Source organism: Protopterus annectens, chromosome 12.part0 (genome assembly GCF_019279795.1).
Source record: "Protopterus annectens isolate FY-2018-M chromosome 12.part0, PAN1.0, whole genome shotgun sequence".
NCBI lineage: Eukaryota > Metazoa > Chordata > Ceratodontiformes > Protopteridae > Protopterus > Protopterus annectens.
The window spans coordinates 1,399,413,396-1,399,437,708 of record NC_056746.1 but is presented as its reverse complement, the minus strand read 5'-3'; positions in this window follow the sequence as shown (position 1 = coordinate 1,399,437,708).

The following is a 24,313-nucleotide window of genomic DNA, read 5'->3' as shown; positions in this document are numbered from 1 at the left end:
ATATGTATGAATGGAAACATAAAATTAAAAGGTGAAAAGAAAGATGACCTTTTGGAAAGCAAAAAAGTACCTTCATCTTACTTCCAAATACAGTATAAATCAGGTATGTCAATAATCCAGAATCTTACGTTTTAAAGTACATTCACATAGCAAACTAGAATTTCAGTTATGAACTGTCGTACTGTGATGTTTAAAGAATAAAGGCCCTCAACTTTCAGATTTTAAATGAAGAGTTGTTTATATTCCACGAATATTAAATTACTTATTTCTAGCCAGTGCTGTAAGATTAAACCTCTACTTGTTACTTCAGCTTACCGAATAACAGCTTTCTTCTTCTATTTGCCAAGAAAATATTTTGAAATAATCTTACAAAAGCTTATTCTGTATCTTCATTTTCCATATTAATTATTAATTAGAAAGATCAAGGGAAACATGTCAGAGTGAACATACTTACAAAAATTGCATTTTCTAGGCTCCGATGACCAAACAAAATGTTCCAGAGTCCTATGAATACCATTCAATGGAATTATGTCATTTCTCAATGGAAGCTCCAGTGATAAACAATTTTTATACCACAAATTGGATTTGCAACATGGTTATTGTTTACATTATTCACCACAGTGCTTCCTACTCAGACACATTTTCATTTACTAAAACAGCAGATCATCAGCAGCTTAGAATATTTGTTTTGCTGATGATTTAATATGCTATGTAACTCAATATCCCTGCTTTTTCCAGTTAGGAAAGGGCATGCTATCACTAGTGAAGTAGTTTATGGATACACGCATACACCCTGCAATGAGGGATTACTTTCATTCACTTTTTAAAAATGTATTTGAACTTCATTATCATTATTGGTTAACTAGGTAAAATGAGGTACAACAGGAGCTTTTCTGGGAGGATCTTGTAATGCTCACTGGTTAAGAGATTTGCTCAGAATCAGATTTTGTCAAATGGAAATTTAGGGGTTCAAACCTAAAGCAACATAATGAATCTGATTATCACCTTGTAGCTTTAATTCTCTCAGATAAACTGCTAGGCAGCTTGCTGTAACATAATATAACTGCTAGGAGGCACAGGCTGTACTTAGATTACACACCTGTGATCATTGTGTTATCGCTGCTTGCTTTTTTGCCTTTTACCATTTAAGTAATATCTAAGGTAAAAGAATACCGTGCATGTAGACTTGTTGACATCTTGGGGATTACAACCTTCACCATTTACTATACGTTATGCACAATCACATCTATAGGCCTGATTTTAGTTTTATGCCCATAATCACTTTAGAATCCAGATACATGAAAAAAGGAATAACATTTTTTTTTTTAAATAGAGACAACATATGGTAGCATACAGTATGCATAAAGGTTACCATGTACTGGCACATGCTGCATCATTGTAATTATAGCAGTTTTTAGAGACTGCCTAAAAAGTGTTTAATGAAGTCAAGATGGTTAATGCATTTGGCAATATTCTGGTTAGAGATGATCGCAAAGCATGATTAACATTTGCCAATAGTAGAAAAGTGTGTTAAATGTTAACGTTTACATTTGTGCATTTATCCACCAGCAAGTAATGTAATTTAGCATCATTAATGTTCCTAGAAATCAAATATGTACCAACTACAATTACTGAACTAATTTGACAAATGGGCAAAAAGGGGAAAACAATGCAACATGCTGTATAAAATGATTAGACTGCCTCTGCCTGACATTTCTTTTTCATTAGCATTGCATAGCGATCATTCTCTCACCTGGGTTTTCATTCTTTTCTCATTCACCTTTTTCCTATCCTTGACTATTCTATTCTTATTTTATTGCCCCCCCCCATCCTTATTAGTGTTTTTTATGCAGAAATCCTTCTTGATTTTCCCATCTTTGTTCTTATATCCTTCTGCATAGGTTCATAGGTAGGTACTAGGCTATCTGCCCGAGGACATTTATAAGCCTAGCCAGAATGTGTCGGCATTCGCCGCCCCATTGATTAATTAACTGAGCCTCTGTCAAGCAGAGCCAATGAAGTGATCCCAGGGGTGTACTTTCTGTTACCTATCCACTCGTCAAGGCTTCTCTTGAAGAGTCTTAGTGAGGGGCTTTGCCTAATGTAATTAGGAATTTTGTTCCAAAGCATGGGGAGTCTCTGTGACAGGAATCTATCCCTCCAGCATGTTCTATTTATTGTTGTGGTGAGGTTTAGCTCACTAGAGCATGTGGCTCGCAGTGACTTGGATTTCTTTAGGTGGAACATGTCCATCAATTCTGAGTTGGACATGGCTTTGTAAGTCAAGCAGAGATCACCTCTGAGTAAGTGATATTCCACTGAGTACAGCCGGAGTTTTTTCAGTCAGGCTGCATAGGACATATGTTTGAGGCCAGTAATCCTCTTGGTGAGGTGCTTTTGTGGTCTTTCAAGCTGTTGGAAGTGTCTTGTGAGGTACATCCCAAACGGGGCATTGTACTCTATGATGGGTCTGATGAGTGTCGAGTAGAGGGGCACTATTACCTCTTTATTTCTAGATGCGAACCCCTTAGTAATTAGATGGGCCACATAGAAGGATTTCCTAACTCCTTTGGCAATATGATTGTCAAAGGAGAGATTACTATCTACTTGGGTCCCCAGATATCTTATTACCTCTTCTGTATTAAGGGAGCTGCCACCTTTGTGGTAATTCGTGGGTGTTTTGTTTTTCCCAAACAGGATGACTATGCATTTTTTGGCATTTTGCTTGAGGCCATGACTTTGACACCAGGTGTCTGTCTCAGTGAGGCCTTTTTGGAGGATGTCCGTGTCAGCCAGAGAGTCAATTATGGCTCCCAGTTTGCACTCATCGGCGAACTTGGTTAGCCATAGTCCTCTTGTGTTTGCCTGTACTTCTGAGAAATATATGCCTAACAGTAGGGGTCCCAGAACTGAGCCTTGCGGGACACCACTTGTGACTGGTTTAGAGTCAGACCTGAAGCCCGCTATTCTTACCGTGTGAGTTCTGTCTGTAAGCCAGATGGCAACCCATCTTGTGACGTAGGGGTTTATGTTAAGGCTGGTGAGTTTTTCTATAATACCCGAGTGAGGAATGGTGTCGAATGCTTTGGCAAGATCAAGGTAGGATGTGTGAACCACCTTTCCCTTGTCTATGGCCTTGGTAACTGTCTCGAAGAAGTCAACCAGGTTTAGTAGGCATGATCTGCCCTTAACAAAGCCGAACTGGGCTGGGTCAAGTGTTTGGAGGTTCCCAATGTCTTTGTTAATGAGTTCCATGATGATGCGTTCCATAGCTTTGCAGACCAGGCTAGTCAGGCTTATGGGGTGATAGTTACCAGGGTCAGTTGTGGCTCCTCCTTTGTGGAGTGGAATAACCATTGCTGTGCGCCATTCTATGGGCATGTAGCCTGTGGAGAGGCTGAGGTTGAACAGTGTGTTTAGGTGGGGGGTTAGTTCGTTCTGTAGTTCGTGCAAGACGCAGCCTGGGACACCATCTGGCCCCATTGATTCTGTGTTTTTGGTTTTTGAAAGGGCTGTTTTCACCTGTGCTTCTGTGATTTCCGGGACACTACACTTTTCCGGTATTGTTGTGGGCACTTTTGAAGGTGAGAGGGAGGTGAAGTTTGCACTGAATCTATCTGCCAGTATGTTGGCAATATCAGTAGGTTCAATATATTGTGTGCTATTTTGCACTATCTCAGAGCATATATGCGAGTTGCCACTTAGATTTTTGACATAGCTAAAGAAGGCTCTGTGGTTATCTTTCGAGTCCTTGGCTATTTTTCTTTCTAAGTTAGCCTTGGATGATTTTATGAGGGACCTTAGTTTCTTACTGATACTGATCAGGGATGTCTTTCCTTCTTGGGATTTGCTTTTTTTCTGAACTAGTTTCCTCCTTTTGTTGTATAACCTGTTTATGGCAGGGGTCCACCAGACTGGTTTCCTTCATTTAGGAGAGTGATTCTTGATTTTGCTAGGGATGGCATGATCCATGCATCCCTGTAGGTGCTCATAGAGTGCAATTGTAAAGGATTCTGCATCTTGGGCAGTGTTATTCTTTAGTGTGGGGGCTGTGAAACTTACCACCTCTGACTTAAGTAAGGCGAAGTTTGCTTTAGAAAAGTTTTTCACTGTGGTTTCCTTGGGTGGAGGTAGTGGTGGGGTGTGGACATCCATGATGATTAATTTATGGTCTGATCTAACCAGTGACGGGTTGACCTCTGGTACGGAGCACCTGTCGCCCATGTTGGTGATGACCAGGTCCAATATGTTGTGGCCTCTGGTAGGGGAGTTTACCAGCTGTTCCAGGGTATTTGAGTTGATAAATACCAGGAAGTGCTGAGCCTGGGAGTTTGTACTCAAGTAGTTTACCCAGTTAATGGTAGGGTAATTGAAATCTCCCAAGATCAGGGTGTTCGGTAGGACTTTCATGTTTTCCACTGTCTCCAGAAAGGCGGAGTGGTGGTCCTGGGTCATGGAGGGTGATCTGTAGCAGGCCACAATTTGCATTGCAGATTTGCCCGATGTTAGTTGCACATGGATGATCTCAGAGGTATCATGCTGCACCACTAACCTGGAGGTGTGGGTATCCTTGATGAATATGGATACACCCCCTCCTTTTGTGTTTCGGTCCGTGTTCTGTGGCCGAACTGTGTGGTATGAGTTGTGACCCAGTATTGCTGGAGTGCTCTCTGGAGCCTTGAACCAGGTTTCAGTTACTGCACAGATGTTGACATTCTTCATACTTAGGAGTGCTTTGAGCACATGCATTTTGAGATTTAAACTCCTGGCGTTGAGTAGCATAACTCTCTGTTTTTTACTTGTGCTGTTTATGGAGGTGGGTTTGAATTTTGAGCCTTGCCTAAAAAAGGCACTATGGGGGCAGCAAGAGTCTTGGCCAGTATTCAAAAACCAAGGGGTGACAGGTGCAAGCCATCTCTTGTGAAGTAACACGGCTTGTCGAGCATGTCATCCCAGGCTGACAGACACTGGATCCCCTTTGAATGACAGCAGAAGCTTAGCCAATTGTTGAAATTGATCATTTTTTTCTTTATACTGAGGTATCATTCTTGGTGAGGGCAGGATGCTACTCAGGGTCAGGGTCATACCTGCCTGAGCTACATGATCAGAGAGCTCTTCCATGTCTCTTTTCATGTAGTCCAGGGAGGTACGGCACAGGTCATTCACACCAACATGAACAATGACAGAGTCATATTTGTACTTATTCTGGAGTGACCTGAGTGCTTGTGTTATGTGGTGGATTCTGGTTCCCGACAGGCAGCTAACAGTAACCTTCTCCTTGTCCAGCCTAGTGAGTGGGGCGTCAGTGTGCCTGACTATTGAGTCACCTATTACTAGTGTGTTGGGTATGCTATTTTGCCTTAAGGGCTGTGATTGTGCGGTACATTGATTTTGTGTTTTATGTGTTGTCTGGTTTGTGACGGCAGGTGCAGGTTTTGTGGGTGTCTGCTTTGGAGCTCTCTGATGCTTTTGCAGGTTTTTATTTAGAGCCTTTGAGTATGATTTTGTGTATTTTTGTGTATCTTTTGCCAGTGCTTGTTTAATAGGTCTATGTGAGGCTGGAGGTGTGGTGCAAGTGTTAACCTTCTCCTCATGACTGTCTGTTCCAGTCTTGGGTGGAGAGACCTTAGCCTCTAGTTTGGCTATATAATTGCATTTCTCACATATGTTAGTGTTTTGTGGTAGGAGGAGAGGGCTGTCTGTGTACATGAGGCAGTTGTAACATTGCCTCAGGATACCCAGATTCACCAGCTGGAATGGAGAGTACACCTGAAGTTGCCCTTTGGTCATGCCTGACTAGTAGAGTGAGCTGCTTAGTTGCTTGGTTGGTGAGGGGTAGATAAAGAGCCTTGCCCTGCTGGGCAGTCAAGTGTAGGGTTATATTAGTGCTTGCTTGCTATTAGGTCTGAGCAAGTGCTGGACTGTAGGATGCTTTTTGAGTTCTTAGGTTGAGAGACTAGTTTCAAGTGAAAAACTGAAGGAGACTTAGTGGAGCCAGGAATAATTTAACCCTAGCTAACCAGTGCTGCCCAGCGCACAAAACCATTCAACGCGTTTTTTAAACTACTAACTTCTGGGCTGGAACCACTCCTCCAGGGACAGATGGCTGCTCAAAGTTCCCCTCTCTCACAGGTGAACAGAGAAACTTCCCTCTATCCAAGTAAGGTATGAGCAACTCACAAACTTGTAACACAGCCCTGAATTCAGCACTAGCCTGAAAACTGGACATTACTAGCTTAGAAAGGTGGGAAACAAGACATTTATTTATTTATTTTTTTGAAAAGATAAGGCAAAAAACAGTAAAAAGTACACTTAAAACAGTTTTAAACAACTACAAGTGATCAGAAAAGGCTATCACACTTTAGTGTGTAGCCTACAACAGTTAAACAATTTATTTAAACAAAAACAACTTTTTAAAAGCGCAGGCAGTCAAATAAGTCCAATATTTACTATTTTATATGTTACAGACATATGCCGCAGCAAGCCCCCATAAATAATGCCATTGAGGAATTATTGATATTTTACAAAGACTGCCAGCACTTATTTCCTCAAAGCATTCCTCTAACAGCAAATGCATGCAGAAATGCACTATACTGTGCTTGCAATCAAGTATTATTTTACTGTAGTTTAACTCGGCTTCACAACAATGGGGCTCAGGAAGTTTGCAATGCAACTTCCAGTGGCGGAGTCTAAGTCTTCTGACAGAATCAAATTATGTCCTCACATTTCAAATAAATGTTCATATATCTGGAACCAATGGGATTACGAAAGAAATGTAAATGGTAATCCTTCAGCATAAACTACTTTTTAGAGTGGTAGAATTCTTTAGGTTCTAGGTCTTAAACCAAATTTTATAAGTCACAGTAAACACAGTAACTATTACATCTGTAATATTTTATATAAATCTTAAAATATCTCAGGAACCACACAAGTTACACACATAATATCAGAAGCATTTTATTCATCCAGCTGAGAGCTTTCATACGAGGCAAAGGAATTATGGCCATATTAGTTGGTTGTTGAGATATTTAGACAAATGTGAAAATTATATCTATATAAATTAATATCATAAAAACAATAGTTAATATTTCTTTACCTGCACTAGAAAGAGGTCAAATATAAATGCAGTTGACTTTGCCAGTGTGTAAGCATTAAGATAAAATCTTTTAAAACCTTTTTACATAGCATGGTTTTGGAATTATTGATGCAACTATGAACAAACAATATCTGATGCCTAGAGACGTCAGTAGGAGTTAACTGCAGATGCACCTGGAGACGTCACTCAGATGTAATGAGTTAAATACAGTTTCAGCTTATAGGTTTGCTTAACATACATGCATTTATTCCCTGTACCCTGTAACTTCATTTGTTTTTATTGCATGATATTAGTCTTCATAGCTGCATATTGCATGAGATTTGCTTGACAGCAGGAGACATAGTGTTCTTTTAAGTGCATTTGACATTCTATCACCCCTCAATCTGTACCCTTCCCTCCTTCCCTTACTATCTTCACCTATTGAATGTTATCTTTCTACTCTGTGTATTCCATGTAAACCGATCATTCTAGAAGTCCATTTCATAGATCCACACCCCTCTCAATAAAGAAGCACTTACACATGTCCATGGTGTAGGTAGCACCTTTAAGGTGCTTTCTGAGTCTCATCTCAATCTTACTGACGCAGGATGACCATTTTTCATCCTCCAACATTATTTTTTCACTGATGTCATGTTCATGTAATGTCTTCTAGTATCTAGTATGAAAAGCTTGATCTCAACTGGTTTCTGGTTATACCCTTTCTCCTTCACCCCACATTCCCTTCTAATGGCTTCATCTGACTCCTTCCAGCAGCCTCATATGATTTCATTCATATAACCTCCAGAAGGTCACACAGCCCTCAAAGTATGGACTAAGCACGGTCCACCTAAGAAAAAGTCTTACCTCTCTGTTTCTAGAGGATATGCTCTTAATCCAAACAATCTGCTTGCTGCTGCTATTTCCTTTTTATTCTGCTACTGGTGATCCAGCTGAGGTTTGGCCAACATGCTAAAATCATTTTTATAACCTGTCCCAGCATGCTTCACTTGCCAAAGCTATGGCATCACATCAGTGTTGTCATGGTGCAAATGTACTTCTTTGTGTTTGTTTCTAATGAATGTCACCATCCATCTTTTTGCTCACTAGCCTTTCTAAATCCTTACTTAAACTATAAATATTCACCTACTTCTGCAGCCATGAGTCACTCATCACCTATTCTTTATTACCTTAGATATGCTTGACATAAACAGACACAAGAATGTACTGGATCCAGGCCTGACTGCTGCGGTACTCCAACAGCAATCTTTCTTATTGCTGATGCAAAATTACTGTTTTTAAGCCTGGTTCTCCTAGTGTGGTGGTTGGATTGTTTCACTTTACCACCTTATTATTGCTGATATTGTCCTTTTCAACTGTAAACCTCCCTGTCTTACAATTCAGCCATGAAGCACTTATTTTCTCCATCTTTCGGATTTGAACTTAGCTCCGTTTCAACCTTATTGAGTTTAGGTAGATTATCACTTTTAAAACTTCCATCTCAAGTTCTTTGATGAGCTAGTCATAATGGAGAACTCAGTCTGGTTGATGGCTCCTTCTGGTGATAAAGTCCATTATATTCACTAGGAAACCAATTGTTCCCTTGTTTTTTTCTGCATCTCTATCACTTTTGTTATACCTGTAGTCCAGCAGATCTTTCATGCTCCCTTGTCCCTATTGAATTCCTGTTGTCAGGCACATCTAAAGTGGAGAGTGATAATAGAAGGCCCTCATCATTCCAAAATACTTTGTGAATGAGCTTATTTGGTCATTCTACTTTATGTCTAAGGGTAGATAGTTTTATCATCAAGAACATGTTGTTTAACTGTCTTTTACTGAAACAAATTGTGGTTTTCTCTAATCAAATTCACACGTGGATTTTGAAAGTATATTTTTAAACTGTTTTGCTGGGTAGTGGCTTGTGCCTTACTGCAAATTCTGCATCCTGAAATTAAATATAATAACTCAAGTTTCTTGCTACCTTAGATAAAGTGAATGCTTTTTTGCTCTACAAAAAATATATTCACATTATCTCCAAAATGGTGCAAGTTTGAGTTAGTATATTTGTGTTCAGGGAATATCAGTCCCCTTCCTTTAAGAACTTGTTTGACTTTATACCTAACTACATCACGGAGTGATTTTGCTGCTTTTTACAGTGATAAGCAGGTGCAGCTGTTTTATGCAGTGCATCACCACATTGCCTGCTGTAAGGTGATAAAATGCTAAATATTACAGGTGCGGTGTCAATGAGGAGAACTGGTAGTTAAAATTCACATACCTATAGTGCTTGGACACTGCTGATTTTCTCTGTGTAGTTTTTAATTGTACAGTGCAAAATATACTTATTTACATTTTCCATTTGGAACAGGTTATACCAACAATACACAAACGATTGGTACAATGTGTTGGATGTATAGGCATTGCACCACTTCATACAGAAATATTTCAAGGCATCTCAAATCTATACTGCCAAAGTCAACTATGACATATTATTAAACCTCACAACCCCATAGGGTAGTTTGAGTAATTCTACCCTTTGTCTTGGTTCTGAGGTATGTCACAAAACATATTGAAAGGTACCTTATTTAGTAAATGTCCATCCGATGCACAACATTGTACTGTACCTGAGTGTATGGCTACATTGTAAAGAGTGGTTAAGGTGTACAAAAATACTGTGGAGGACAGTAGTGTAGAATTCTAAACTGTGAGTTGCAGACAATCCAATCAGATATAGTTTTCAAGAACATGCTTCTTGTTCTGAGAGTACAGAAACCCCTTCTTGTCACACTAAATGGCATATTGAATATTGAATAAATGGTGATCTATGTGGAAAATAAAAAGTAAATGAAAATGTACTTATTTGTTGTATTCTTTGACTACAAAATATGTATACTCAGGTATGATCTGCTATCCACAGAAACTTTTTAACTTTTAATGCTATAATGCTCAACATGAGAGTTTCTATACCTATGTATACCTATGCAGTTACTTAATATATTTATGGGGAGAGGATCTCCCTATACATACTTTGCATTCAGGTTGTTGTATCCTCTATAACCATATTGTTATTATATCCAGTGTTAATGATTTCAAACATTGCAAAAAATGTATAGCTGAATACTAGGCTGTCTGTCCTGAAGGGCTATTTTAAACCTAGCCAATAACCTGTGGTCAGAACCAAATCTTGTGTCTTTGAGGTGAAAACTTTAAACATTATACCAAACACACCACCTGTTATGTTATAGTATAGTTATGGTAAATGCAATAGGACAATGTTTCTTAAAGCACTTTTTAGTCATTAATTAGTTTAGTACAACTAATATGTTGTTACAGAAAATATATCTTTACTTTATATTGGCTTACTGAAACCATGCATCTATGTCAATGAATCATAAAATAAGTGGTACAGTGAGATAAATCCCTGACTGCAGCCTAGCTGAACAAATTTCAACTAGCAGTTTGGGTGGTCTATGCAGAAGGCAGGGATGACATGTATGCCCATCTTCAGAGGGGTTACGTCCAGCTCTTACAGCTGTTCTGGTGGCCAGAGACTCAGCTAGAAAGTAGGGGCCTGTTATGATGTGAGGAAATAGTCCTGCACAATTCTGGCCATCCAAGCTAGTTGTAAGGAGAGCAGACATATGTAAAGTAGTAGATGTTGGTGCCACCAGGAGTGAGGCTGAGCTGTACAAATAGAAAAAGCTCTCATTGTTGTGGTCCTGGTAAGAGCACAAAGGACCCTCATGGTTGCATGTATGATGACTCTACTTACAAAACAGTGTTTGCCTTACAGATAGTAGGCATAATGGTTGACTGTTACAGGGGCAACAATGTCCCAAAAAATTAAATAACATCAAAACTCATTCAATGAATGGTAAGACAGGAATGACAAAGCTGTGAACCAGAATGTTCATGTGTCTTCACAATGCCTCTGTCTTCAGGCATATTGTAGTTATAAAGTCTCAGGCTCTTCAGATTCATGTAAGTGCATTTAAGCAATAAACTTGTCTCCAACTAAAGTTTACATAAACAACACTGGTGCTGCACTCTCCTTGCATCACCTGAAACTTCCATGAGTATAAAAATTATGAATTATATTTATCTTTTGATTACCAGGTTGCCTCTTTGGGTTTGTGGCCAATTTTCATTGGAGACCAAGAAGAAAGGAGATGCTATAAAGTTCAACAAGAAGCATAGATCAGAATAACAAATAAAACATTCTGGCATATAACATGTAATACAAAAATGTGATATAAGTATGACTTAAAAACAGTTTAATCATGGGTACCCCAGTGGCATGCTGGGATAAAGCTTTGACTATGGCCAGCTAACCCAGATACAATTAGTGGCTCAGGGGACTGCTTGAGCAGCAGGTAAAGCCCTGACTATGGCCCAGCTAACCCAGCACAATTAGTGGCTTGGGCGACTGATCAAGCAGTACCCCAGGTAAAGCCCTGACTATGGCCCAGCTAACCCAAGTATGATTAGTGGCTCGGGCAACTGATTGAGCAGCAGGTAAAGCCCTGACTATAGCTCAGCTAAACCAAGTATGATTGGTGGCTTGGGTGACTGATTGAGCAGCAGGTAAAGCTCTAACTATGGCCCGGGTAACTCAGGTATGATTAGTGGCTTGGACGACTGACTGAGAAGCAGGGAAGGGATGGACAGGTCTTTCCAAGGAGGGAAGGCATTTATTGATATGCTCACTAAGGGGAAGTATGGTCTAAAGAATGGCGTTGTCCTCAGATGTATTAAAGGAGCATGGGGGGAGGATAAATAGAGTTGGCAAGTAATGCATAAAGAAAAATCCCCTTTGAATGGAAGCACAGAAAAGCTGAGCCCCCAGAACACCCTCAGAATTCACAATTTACTCCAGCAAAAATGAAGTATGTCTGGGGGGGGTTTGGAGGCTTAGCATAGACATTGGGTGCTGGGGCTGGGGGGTATTCTGCTTGCAAGATTAATATTCCCTGCTAACATCAAGTCATAAAAAGGACACATCATTTTACACATTAACAACGTAGTGAAATTTGCTAAAATATTTTCTAGTCTACTGAAACAGTCAAGCTTATGCAAATGAAATGAAAATATATACTATTATTTCCTAAGTGAGAGGAATACGATTAGCATTAGAAATATTAGCTATGAGTATAGGAGCAAAAACTGATTCACTTTCATCATTTATTCTTGCTTGGCATGAGCATGTAACCAGGCACATAACGTAGTTGCGCAAGACATTTTTGAAGGTAATGATACTGAGTGCAGTTGTACTGCGGGAAGGAAACGTATTTCAGTTATGCAAACGCCAACTAAATATCTAAACAGTGTTTTGTCATAAGAATTATGGCATCTACAACTTTAAGAAAGTAGTGTGACCTTAGGCTGATAGGGAGCCCTAATGTAATGGGTCACAGGCATGGTCATGAGTAGAAGGAAATGTATACACATTTGTTAATAAACAATAGTTTAACTTTCTCCTAAGATAAGACCAGCATTGCACATAATAATGAGTCCTTGGTGCACTTAACTTGAAGTTGCAGAAAGGAATAGAATTACTCTTGTTTGCACTGCTGATTAAGTATGAGTCTTTAAGCCATGTTTTCAACAGTCAGAAACTGTCTAAAACATTCTTTTGAGCTGCTGTAAGATTTCTTTCCAAACAATACTTCATATCAAACAGAGTACCACATTGGCCCTCTTCAAACCGAGTCTGGATGATTGGATGGGTAACAGTAAATTCACTCTGGGTGTTCCATCTGTGTCCCTCTTGCACAGGGGCAATAGGTGCTGATCATGGAAATAAGGGTAGAACTTGGCTAGGCTTGTAAGGGGCCTATGGCCATTAACCTAGTAACTTCCTATGATCGTATTATCCTATGAAAACTATAACATACATACTATATTATGAGTAGACTCTAATTGTAGTTTGTCAAATACGTGATATACAAACAGAATAATAAATGACCCAAAATGGATGAATTGGGCGAAGAGGTTTTTTCATCATGTGTAGAAGTAGATGCAGAATGGAAGCCTAAATAGCAATCTGTTTATTGGTCCAGAGTGTTGTATTGTGTCAAAGGCCCTAGTAGGTTAAGGAAGACTTATACATAAAGGGAAGTCATCAGAACAACTTGATGTACCAAACCCAATACCTTTTCATTCTTTCATTCTGAATTATCCCCCTGTTGATGAGATTTATCCTGGAAAACAGTAAAAGACATGCAGAAAATCAATATCTTCATTCTCTGATTCTTTAAAAAGGTTAAAATACCAGTGCAAACTTCATCTGGCTAGGCTAGATATTACAGAATTCGTTTAAATATAGCTTTTCTGTATCCAACCCCAGATTTTCAGTTGAGTCCATCTCTGACTTATTTTATAATTAAAAACAACTTTCACAAAACAGTGTATTAAATAATTATGTAAAAAACAAAAAACACCACACAGAATGCCACCAAGCCACATTTAATCAAGTTTAAGCACTTTCATTCTAAAACATACAGCACTTCTTCAGAAATAGTTGTAAAGCTGGTTTACTCCATTTAAAAGGCCCCAAGTGAGCCAAACTGAGTTCTTAAAGAGAATTCTTAGAGACATGCCAAAAAAGGAGAAAAAGCATGCATAAATACAAATAGCTAAAATACATTAAAATAGCAGCCTTTCAATATGAAATTGTAAAAACCATACCAGATTTAGTAAAAATTGTTAGTAAAAAGTTTCCTTGAGTAAAATACCAAATAAATTAAACAAGAATGTATACTGCATCCAGAACCGAATATCCGGTATTAGCAGCCTTACCTTTTAGAATGGGTTTAATGCTAACAAAATCATTATTACCTGGAACAACTGTTGCATTAAGTAAGACCTGCCAAAAAAAACTCATGTTGTTCAAATCGAATGTCCCTGGTATGGTTTTTACAGTTTCATATTGAAAGGCTGCTATTTGAATGTATTTTAGCTATTCGTCTTTATGAATGTTTTTTGTCCTTTAAGAACTCAGTTTGGTTCCCTTGAGGCCTTTAAATGGAGTAAACCAGCTTTACAACTTTTCTGAAGAAGTTCTCTACAATTTAGAACGAAAGCATTTAAAGTTGATTAAAATATGGCTTGATAGCATTCTGTGCAGCATTTTTTTTTGTTATTTTGTAATTATAAAACAATACTTCATCTAAATAAACCATTCTTTGCAAGATTCTTGTTTTCAGAGTTTTCTATTTTTTATTAAATCAACCCAGTGTTTTCTATTTTCCTCCATAATGAATCCTTTTTCTACCCACAATGCAGAGCAGAAAAATGTTCAATGCCAGCTCTGTTCTCTTATGAAAATGTGTGACAAATCCAGTCAGCAAAATGTAACTTAACTAACTAAATAACTAACTAATTATATAAAATATGTAAATAAATATAAATTTTGAGGACAGGATTAGGATGAATCAGGAAGATCTGTAGTATATTAGTTCAAGTTTTGTTAAGGGACAATTTCTGTTTAAATTGAGCAGCTATAAGGTAACCTACAGTGGATGAATGCTGTGACTCACTTGTGTTTAGTAGGTAAGCTTGCACCATCGCATAGAGCAATATTGTCTTCGCTATGACCCAGGTGACCAGAATTTGGTCAATGACCTAAACATGTGCTGGAAATGGAGTAGATAGAGGAAAAGAATAACAAGCCTTAGATTTATTTTCTCTCTTTGGTGATAGAGGTTGGGGCATGTACTCAGGGTAGACCCTTGTATCTCTGATGGTGACCAAGGTTTTCATGGTACTTGGCTACAAGGGTATACATTTATAAATGTCCCCTGTATGTCAAATCCATGGAAACAATGGGAATGAGAAGAGGGAAATAGCACTTTGACACCATCTCCATGTTCATCAGCCACAAGAACAAACCACAGTATGGGGGATCCCTTTTTTGGTCAATCTACTATCCAGTCAACAGAATGCAGTTGTGGTACTCCCCAAAATGCCTTGTCAGGAACTCACCCAGCAATAGAAAGAAAATGGACCTTTCCCTGGTGTGAGATATTACAGAACCCTACATTTCCATTTATCAGGACCTTGTATGGTGAGGTATAGATCCAGAATGTACTGCTAAGACAGTGTGCCCCAGTGGCAGGATGGGGCTATAGGCTGGCAGGGAAACAAAGTCAGCAATGGTCTTCCAACCGCAAAGAAAATAGTCTGTGTATAAAGGGGCACAGGCAGCCCCTATTGCTACTCCACTAATTTGTTTAAACAATGTTTTCCTCAAAATGTATAAAACTGTTTTACCATGTATGTCAGAATTACATGATTATTTAAATTAGTATAAAATCACAATCTGAAAGGGCTAATCCTTACATGATAAAGGATTCCTGTGAATTTGAAGGAATATTAGTAAAGAATTATTTAATAAAAATTAATTTTTACTGTTATCAATATGATTTATCTCTTTTTTCAGTCATTTCTCATCATGAAGGTCTTAAATGGTTCAATGAAGCCACTTTAGATTGCTATTTTATTACAGTTGTTCAAAAAAATGTGATAAATTATTCAGAACTAGTGATCAACAAAACAAAATCACACCTAGTTAAACAAGTAAGCATTTCAATTTCTTAATTTTCCTTTTTTTTACATGTTCTGTTAAGCTTTAGAACATATTTTACTGGTGTATAATATATGAAAAATAGATGGGAAGCAGAGATTCTAAAATCAGTTATGGATACCCGGCAATTTTTGATGGTACTAACTGTAAAGGTACGCAGTTGCCATTCATCTCACACCTATGCTCACTTTATCCCCACATGTTATGCCCTTAGTGGTTGTGTGCACTGTAAAATGTAAAATTATAATAAATAAATAAAATACTGTATGCATTTGTTTGTGTTATTTTGCTTGTTTGTTCATTTACAAGCCAGGCTGATGGAGTGGTCCAAAGGCCCTGTACAGCCATGAGGTGGGCTAAAAACAGAAAGAAACAATGGTCAGTACATTATATACTTAGAAGTAAGATTCACATTAATAAATATAGTACAGTAATATTGAAACTCAAGACAGGTTGAATGAATCTAAAACATAATAGTATTCATAAAGGCCTGCATACTAAACATGTGCACCTATTGTAGCCTTGTGTAGTATACAAAGGAAAAGTGGTTCACAGACTATTGCTGTTTGGCTATGCATAGACTTGTGCAACCAAAGAACAATGGCTTCCCAAGCTACAAGCAAATGTAGTGATCTGTGGACATGGTCAATGTAAATTAGGTCTCTAGTCATCTTGGATGTGCTCACTTGTACACATCCTGGGTGTGATCACTAGTACCCATCTTGGATGTGCTCACTAGTACACATCTTGGATGTGCTCACTAGTACACATCTTGGATGTGCTCACTAGTATGCATCTTGGATGTGCTCACTAGTACACATCATGGATGTGCTCACTAGTACATATCTTGGATGTGCTCACTAGTACACATCTTGGATGTACTCACTAGTGCACACTTTGGATGTGCTCACTAGTACACATCTTGGATGTACTCACTAGTATACATCTTGCATGTACTCACTAGTACACATTGGAACATCTATTTGCAGTTGCTCAAACTGTGTGATATTAAAGTCATAAACATTTACTCTTGGCCTTTAATGAGATTAATTACAATATAGTCATGTGAGGCTGCCATCAAACTGATTAGCTGCAAAAAAACTATCCATGAATACTCGCTTTAGTCTTCATGCATCTAACACTTAGTATTAGCAGTGAAGTAGCAATTAACAAAAAATGCTGCAGATGCCAGATCATTAGACTTTGATCAAATTAAACATAATCAAATGACAAAATGAACAGGACTTGGTTAAAAGAGCACCATAATAATCCATTACTCAATACCTCTAAAACAGTTACACTCATGCAATAAACAAATATGCAGAATGATAAACAGCATGTTCTATTTGTGAACTATTTTATTATTCACTTAGCCAACAAAAATAAATAAAACAATGTTGTACTGTACGCTCCTGACTGCAATGGCATGCTCAGACTCTTCAGCATGTTATTGCCAGTGTTCTCTTCCAATTCATTGGTCACTTTATTTTGTACTTTTCTTAAATATTCAGTGACACCCAAGCAATTATAATCAGCTGTACCTACATAAAATTCCAGTAACAAAATCTGTCATCCCTGGTATACCAGACTTGGATGATTCCCAAATCCAAAATGAACACCATCTGGCTGGATATGGTAACACTCACAAGCTTATTTGTTATAAAGCAACAACGTGAGCATTGTATAAAGCCAAAAAAATACCACAAAATTATAACCTTTTCTACCCAAGCAGATACCCAAGCAGGCAACATTACGCTGTTAGAGTGAATTCCGACAAAAGCATCTTTCCATCTACTTTTCATAAGCATAACAGCATTCAGATACAAAATAAATCCACATACTTTGCATGAAGCAAAAAAAAAAATCTATCCCAAACCTCCCGCAATAAAACTTTATTATCAGGGTTTGCTCCAACTATTTGACTTTCACTTTTTTTGTGTTCCAGTAATGTTTACTTGTCCACAGACTTGTAATTGCTTTGCATAGCATATAGGGTGCTTCACTTGTGCTTCTTTTGATCCTTAACACCCACTCACCACTCAAAAATTAGATTTAAAGAACACTATTACAAATTCCTTTTATTCAACTTTAGAAAATTAAAGTTCTGCTGTGGCATTGGTTAACTATTCTATAAACTATATGGGTGTTCATTTAAACTACAGCAAGACAACACAACATACTAAAGTATTTTGAATTACATAAGTCTGACTCATTTCTTAGTCACCTTTCAGTCCTCAGGTAGGGGAATCTTGTCGAGAAGCAGATGCACATCTTCCACTCTCCCAGGGTCAAAATCAAATGGAAAAGATAAAAAGATGAAAGCACTTGTAAGGGCAGCCTCCAAAGACAGAGTCAAAGTGTCAGCCAAATTCTTTATTAATGCACAGTAAAAGCAGTACAAAAAAATAATCTTCACAAGAATTATAGTCCACACATAAATGCCTTAACTTATTCACCGCATTTTCATCCACATTTGAACTTCATCAGATGTATGCAAAAACCCTCAATTGTCATTTCCTTATATACAAAATTCAAATAAACCAGCCAATCCCACTATCTTTTTAATAAATTAATTAAAACCAATCCTGTTGTTTAAAAACACACTTCTCAATTTTGTTGCACATATATATGTAAATATCTTCAAGATATGTTTAACAATACATTAAAATATATACAAAATTTACATAGAATGTAATTGGTTTGTACAAACCAAACTTTTGTTGTACTCAGTTCAAATCTAAATATGAATCTCAACTTAAAACAGTAGTTTTAAATACATACATACATAAATACATGTTTATAAATTCACAATGCATATTATATATGTATTTTAATGTATTGTTAAATATATCTTGAAGATATATGTTCAACAAAATTGAGCAGTACGTTTTTAAACAACAGGACTGGTTTTAATTAATTTATTAAAAAGATAGTGGGATTGGTTGGTTTTAATTGAATTTTATATATAAGGACATGATAATTGAGGGGTGTTGCATACATCTGATGAAGTTCAAATGTGGATGACAACGTGGTGAATAAGTTAAGACATTTATGTGTGGACTATAATTCTTGTGAAGATAATTCTTTGTACTGCATTTTCTGTGGATTAATAAAGAATTTGGTCTGACACTTTGGCTCTGTCTTTGGAGATTGCCCCTACAAGTGCTTTTATCTTTCTAAGTTTTGGTAACTGTTTTGGGACTTGGTTTCTACATTCAAGTGGTCAAATGGAAAAGAGAGAAGGATTTACTTTCAGTTGCTGCACAATTAGTACTACTGGTACACAAAACTCAATGTTGTATCTGAAGTGCTGTCCTATCAGTCCTTCTGTCTTTTCTTGCATTAGGAATTGTACACTACTAGACAGGATCATGTCTAATGATCTGCAGCAAAATTATCTTAGTTAATTATGGTTCAGTAATGATAAAACAACTAATAATATGTCCATCACTAGTAATACTGTTACATCTAACCACAACAAATGATTATATTCCATGACACAGGTGATCACTACCATTTTTGAGACTGTAGCTCTCTTTTGTTATATAACAGCTTACCTTACTCTTAAGTAATTAAACAAATCATTTACTCCATGCATTACTCAGTAACAAATAAATTCCAAAGTTCTTTTACCTGCATAAATCACTCACTAACCAAATATATCTTAGTGTTAAGTGCTTTCAGGACAAACTAATGGTATTTGATGCATTTATATTACATTATCGTACAATTAAAATAGCGAATGATATTTCATCGTACCAATAATGTCTAAACCACAAAATATTGAACACACGGAATAGAGAATATTTTCCCAGGGAACAAATTAGCTTCTCCGCAAAAAAAAAATAAAAAAATAAAAACACTTAAACACAAAGATAAGTGGGGGGCTTCACCCCCACACCCCTCAATGTGGGGGGCTATGTCCCCCACCCCCCTTCTTAAATATACCAACTCTGAGATCGCACCATAGTGGAGGAAATGGCAAAATCCCGAAGACGGCCCAATGAATTTTTTCCCTGAGGTCAGTATGGTCCACATTTTTAATTTAAAAAGAAAAAAAAATGAATTCTTGTAGTTTCATTTATTTAAAAAAGAAGCTTAATTGCAGAAAATACACAGCACACCTTTATTTAAAAACTCAAGAAGCAAACATTTTGTGAACTATCATAAATGACTAAAAGATTGAAGAAATCATTTGATTTTCTTTATCATATAGACAAGATTATGAAGTAAAGACCATCTCAGTCAAGAGTGAAATGTGTCCATGCCAGGAAACATTTGCCAGGCAGAAGAGGAAAACTACCATGTAGGATCACAGGAGTGAAGGCTATTGTAACATAACTGTCTGAAAGGATGAATCAGTCCAGTGTCAGATAAGATTAATATGAATTGCCCTGCAGTGGCAAAAAGAAAAACATAATTCAAACAAGAAAAACGAATGTATTTTCCAGAAATGTAAATGAAACAGCCACAGAAATGGAAAACGTCGACCAGACACTGACGACATTGTCAAACAGTACCATGTTACAGGAATTTATACACATGGAATCAAGGGGGATGCATAGGCTGTCTACTTCAGTGGATGCAAAGGTTTGCATAGCTTTCACTGTTCACTTGACTGGGACCTAACAATGTCAGAGAGGGGACATATTAGGATATTTGGACAAGCATATCTAATTTTCATGGACAGCAGAGGAGAGAACAACCACCTTTGAGGTATTTTACAATATAGCCCATTTCCTTGAGGTGCATCTATATTGTCATTAAGGTCCCAACTGCTACAAATGGTATGACCCAGAAGTAGACCCATTTCATCCATCGCATCATGGTGTGCAGTGTACAGCACGTTATATACAATGTTTCTGTGTACCATCAAGGCAGCACTTATGATTTCTCCATCTTGTGCAAGTGATACTAGTGACACTTCTAGTTCGGCTTGAGCACCATTGCTGCCCAATGATGCACATTATGTGTGGTGCACAATGGGTGACCATGCAAACAAACCTACCATTTTGCTCTCCCTGAAGATCTGTTTAGTGGGTATGATGTCTACAGGTGCTATGTTCATCAGGTCTCCTACCTGAAACATCCAGGAAACTAAGATTTTTTTCCTATTTCCTGCATTACCAGCACTGCATATTTGGCCATTATATAAGGGCAATGCATGGTGCCAGCTTACCAGGCAGGTGAGTGTAGGACTAGCATCATATATTCAGGTTTGCAGTACAATTATCACTGAAGTAACCTACAGAGTGACCTGCAGATGTGCCTCCCCAACATGCTAGAGATACTGGTTCCATTAGGCCGAACAACATGTTTGTTTTTGCCTTTATTGTTTCTTCACAATCTCAGGCATTTGAAATATACATACACACATCTATCTAGCTATCTGTCTATCTATCTATCTATCTATCTATCTATCTATCTATCTATCTATCTATACAGTGGATATAAAAAGTTTACGCACCCCTGTTAAAATGCCAGGTTTTTGTGATATAAAAAAATGAGACCACAATAAATCATTTCAAAACTTTCCCACCTTTAATGTGACCTATAACCTGTACAATTCAACTGAAAACCAAACAAATCTGTTAGGGGAAAAATATAAAAAATATAAAATGTATAATATGCTGGTTGCATAAGTGTGCAAACCCTTAAACTAATACCACAAACTGTAAACCAACCACTCTCTTCACGTCACTGCCTCTCACTAAACAAACTTCAGTGGATGGAATTTCCACACTGTCACCTACAATCGCAACTCCATGCTACCTTTTCCATACTCAGCAACCCCTCTGCCTTCCCTACTCTCGCCTCCCATGTTACTCTCACCCCCCCAGCCTCTCTGAAGTGCTGATCAGCATCTTCTCTCAGTTTATAAACCCAAAAGGAATATTGGCAAACTACTTTACAAACACTCTGTCTCACTAAATTGGAACAAACTCCTTCTCCGTATTAGATCCAACCTTTCCTTTCCCTGTTTTAAAAAGGAGCCTAAATTCCACCTACTAAACTTGAAATTATGCCGTTGCCTTGACCACATGTATTCTTAGTCTGTCCTACTGTATAACCTATTGCATCTCCTAACTTTCTTTCTCTGTTAGTAACTACTGCTTAAACTATCCTCCTAAACCCTCAGCTCATCTACTATAGCCCCCTCCTTTCTCTCCCCCTACATTTCTCCACACGGTTTATCCCTCCCCCACTTCCTATCGATGTCTATACATTGTCCTTCTTTTGAACAACAATTATCTTTTTGTTTTTTATTCTCATATGTAATAAATTTTAGACCACTACTATCGCACTAACCCTTAATGTTCATAATTTTTTTCTTTTGTTTTTCTCTTTATAATTAATTTCATATTTGCATTGTTGTTTTTAATAGTTTTTGTCTTGTATGTTTACCTTTGCTTAAGTTTGCTGGGGCTCTTTCCACTTGGGTCTGCACTGAAAATGGGTTGCTTACTATCAATGCAATGCAAATAGCTAATAACCTTTTCTTTTTACAAATATTTTGTATTGTGATTATTTAATATTTGTATATTGTCACTTTATCTTTACTTATGTTTGCTGGGGCTTTTCCTCTCGGGTCTCTACTGAAAATGGATTTGTTTGCAAACTCAATTGGACTAACCTGGTTAACAAATGTGAAATAAAAAAATAAATACTTCATTGTGTGTACACACCCTTAAACTAATACTTTGTTGAAGCACCTTTTGATTTAATTACAGCATTCAGTCTTCTGGGGTAGGAGTTTATCAGCATGGCACATCTTGACTTGGCAATATTTTCCCAGTCTTCCTTGTAAAAGTGCTCAAAACCTGTCAGATTGCAAGGGCATCTCCTGTGCACATCCATCTTCAGGTCACCCCCACAGATTTTCTATTGGATTTAGATCTGGGCTCTGGCTGGGCCATTCCAAAACTTTAATTTTCTTCTGTTGAAGCCATTCTTTTGTTGATTTGGATGTATGCTTGGGGTCATTGTCATGTTGAAAGGTGAAATTCCTCTTCATCTTCAGCTTTCTAGCAGATGCCTGAAGGTTTTGGGTCAAAAGTGACTGGTATTTGGAACTTTTCATAATTCCCTCCACCTTGACTAAAACCCCAGTTCCAGCTGAAGAAAAGCAAACCTAAAGCATGATACTGCCACCACCATGCTTCACCGTGGGGATGGTGTTCTTTTGGTGATGTGAAGTGTTGTTTTTGTGCCAAACGTACCTTCTGGAATTGTGGCGAACAAGTTCAACCTTGGTCTCATCAGACCATAACACATTTTCCCACATGCTTTTTGGAGCCTTGATGCATTGTTTGCAAATTTTAGCCATGCCTGGATGTTTTTCTGTGTAAGAAAAGGCTTCCGTCTTGCAACCCTACCCCATAGTCCAGACATAAGGAGAATATGGGAGATTGTTGTCACATGTAGTACACGACACCTGGGATTCAAGAAGTTCAGCGCAAGGATGGTTTTAGCCTTGCTCTGAGCATCCTCATAACAGATGGTGCAGCAGCGCCATATGAATATGTATGAGGGTGCGCCGTTGCACTCTTGACGTGCACAGGAAATGCGTGCGAGTGCAGGGGGCATGTACAAGTGCTCTACAGAGGCATAAACATGTCCGACAGTTGCAAAGCTACTATGATTACGATTAGAGCCCGCCTCTAATACTAAGTCAGTAATTCAGTGTCTGTGGATACCAAAATGTATACTAAGCATACAAGAGTGTCCACGAACAGTGAAATAAAATTGAAGTAGTAAACACACAAGCACGTAGTGGAATGTTGAGCCCCATCCCAAGAACTTTCACAATTAGATTCCCCATATCCCTATTATTACATTTGTATTGCTGCAATATCAAAAGTGTAAGCAAAGTGCAGTATGTTTGTGCATCACTGCCCTCTGCCGAGCATAGCTTACACATCAAAATCATTCAAATAGAGAAAGACATGCAGAATAAATGTAAACATCAATAGTGTAGTGTTTAGAGCATCCGCCCAATGAACAGGCATCCACGGTTTGAGCCCAGCAATAGCACATATCATTTTCCATGTGGAATGAATGTCATTTTGCTGTAAAACTGACATAAGAGTATCGCATGAGATGTTTAACTAAATGTCATTCAATCAAAGTGATACTGTCACAATGAATAAGGTACTAGTAAGCAGGTGTAAGCACAAATAAGTAGCAGTAAACATATATAAGTACCAGTAAGCAAGTCTGAGTGCACTTGCATGGGTGTAAACAGTGCCCAGCATAGGAAATGTATATAAGTATGTACAGCTATATATATATATATATATATATATGAAGAATGAATGACGTAACAATAAAGCATACAAAAGGAATGAGAAGGGAATCAACAGCAACCCCAGTATTATATAGTGCTGTCAGTGTATTTCATATCAAGCCTGGCAGGAGTGAGTAAAGCACTGCTACTCACACTTCAGGCAGGATATTACCAGGGGAGTAACATTGTTGATCTGCTAAGTCTACTTTACAATCAGGGGGTAGTGCCTGGTGGGACTACCCAAAAATTGATAGGATGTTTGGCCACCCGACCATTACACAAGCAAGGGCAGGTATGTTCAAGGACTAAATGGTGGGAGAGCCTGAGAATACATGGGTTGGGGCAATATACATGTAGGGCCCCTAACGCT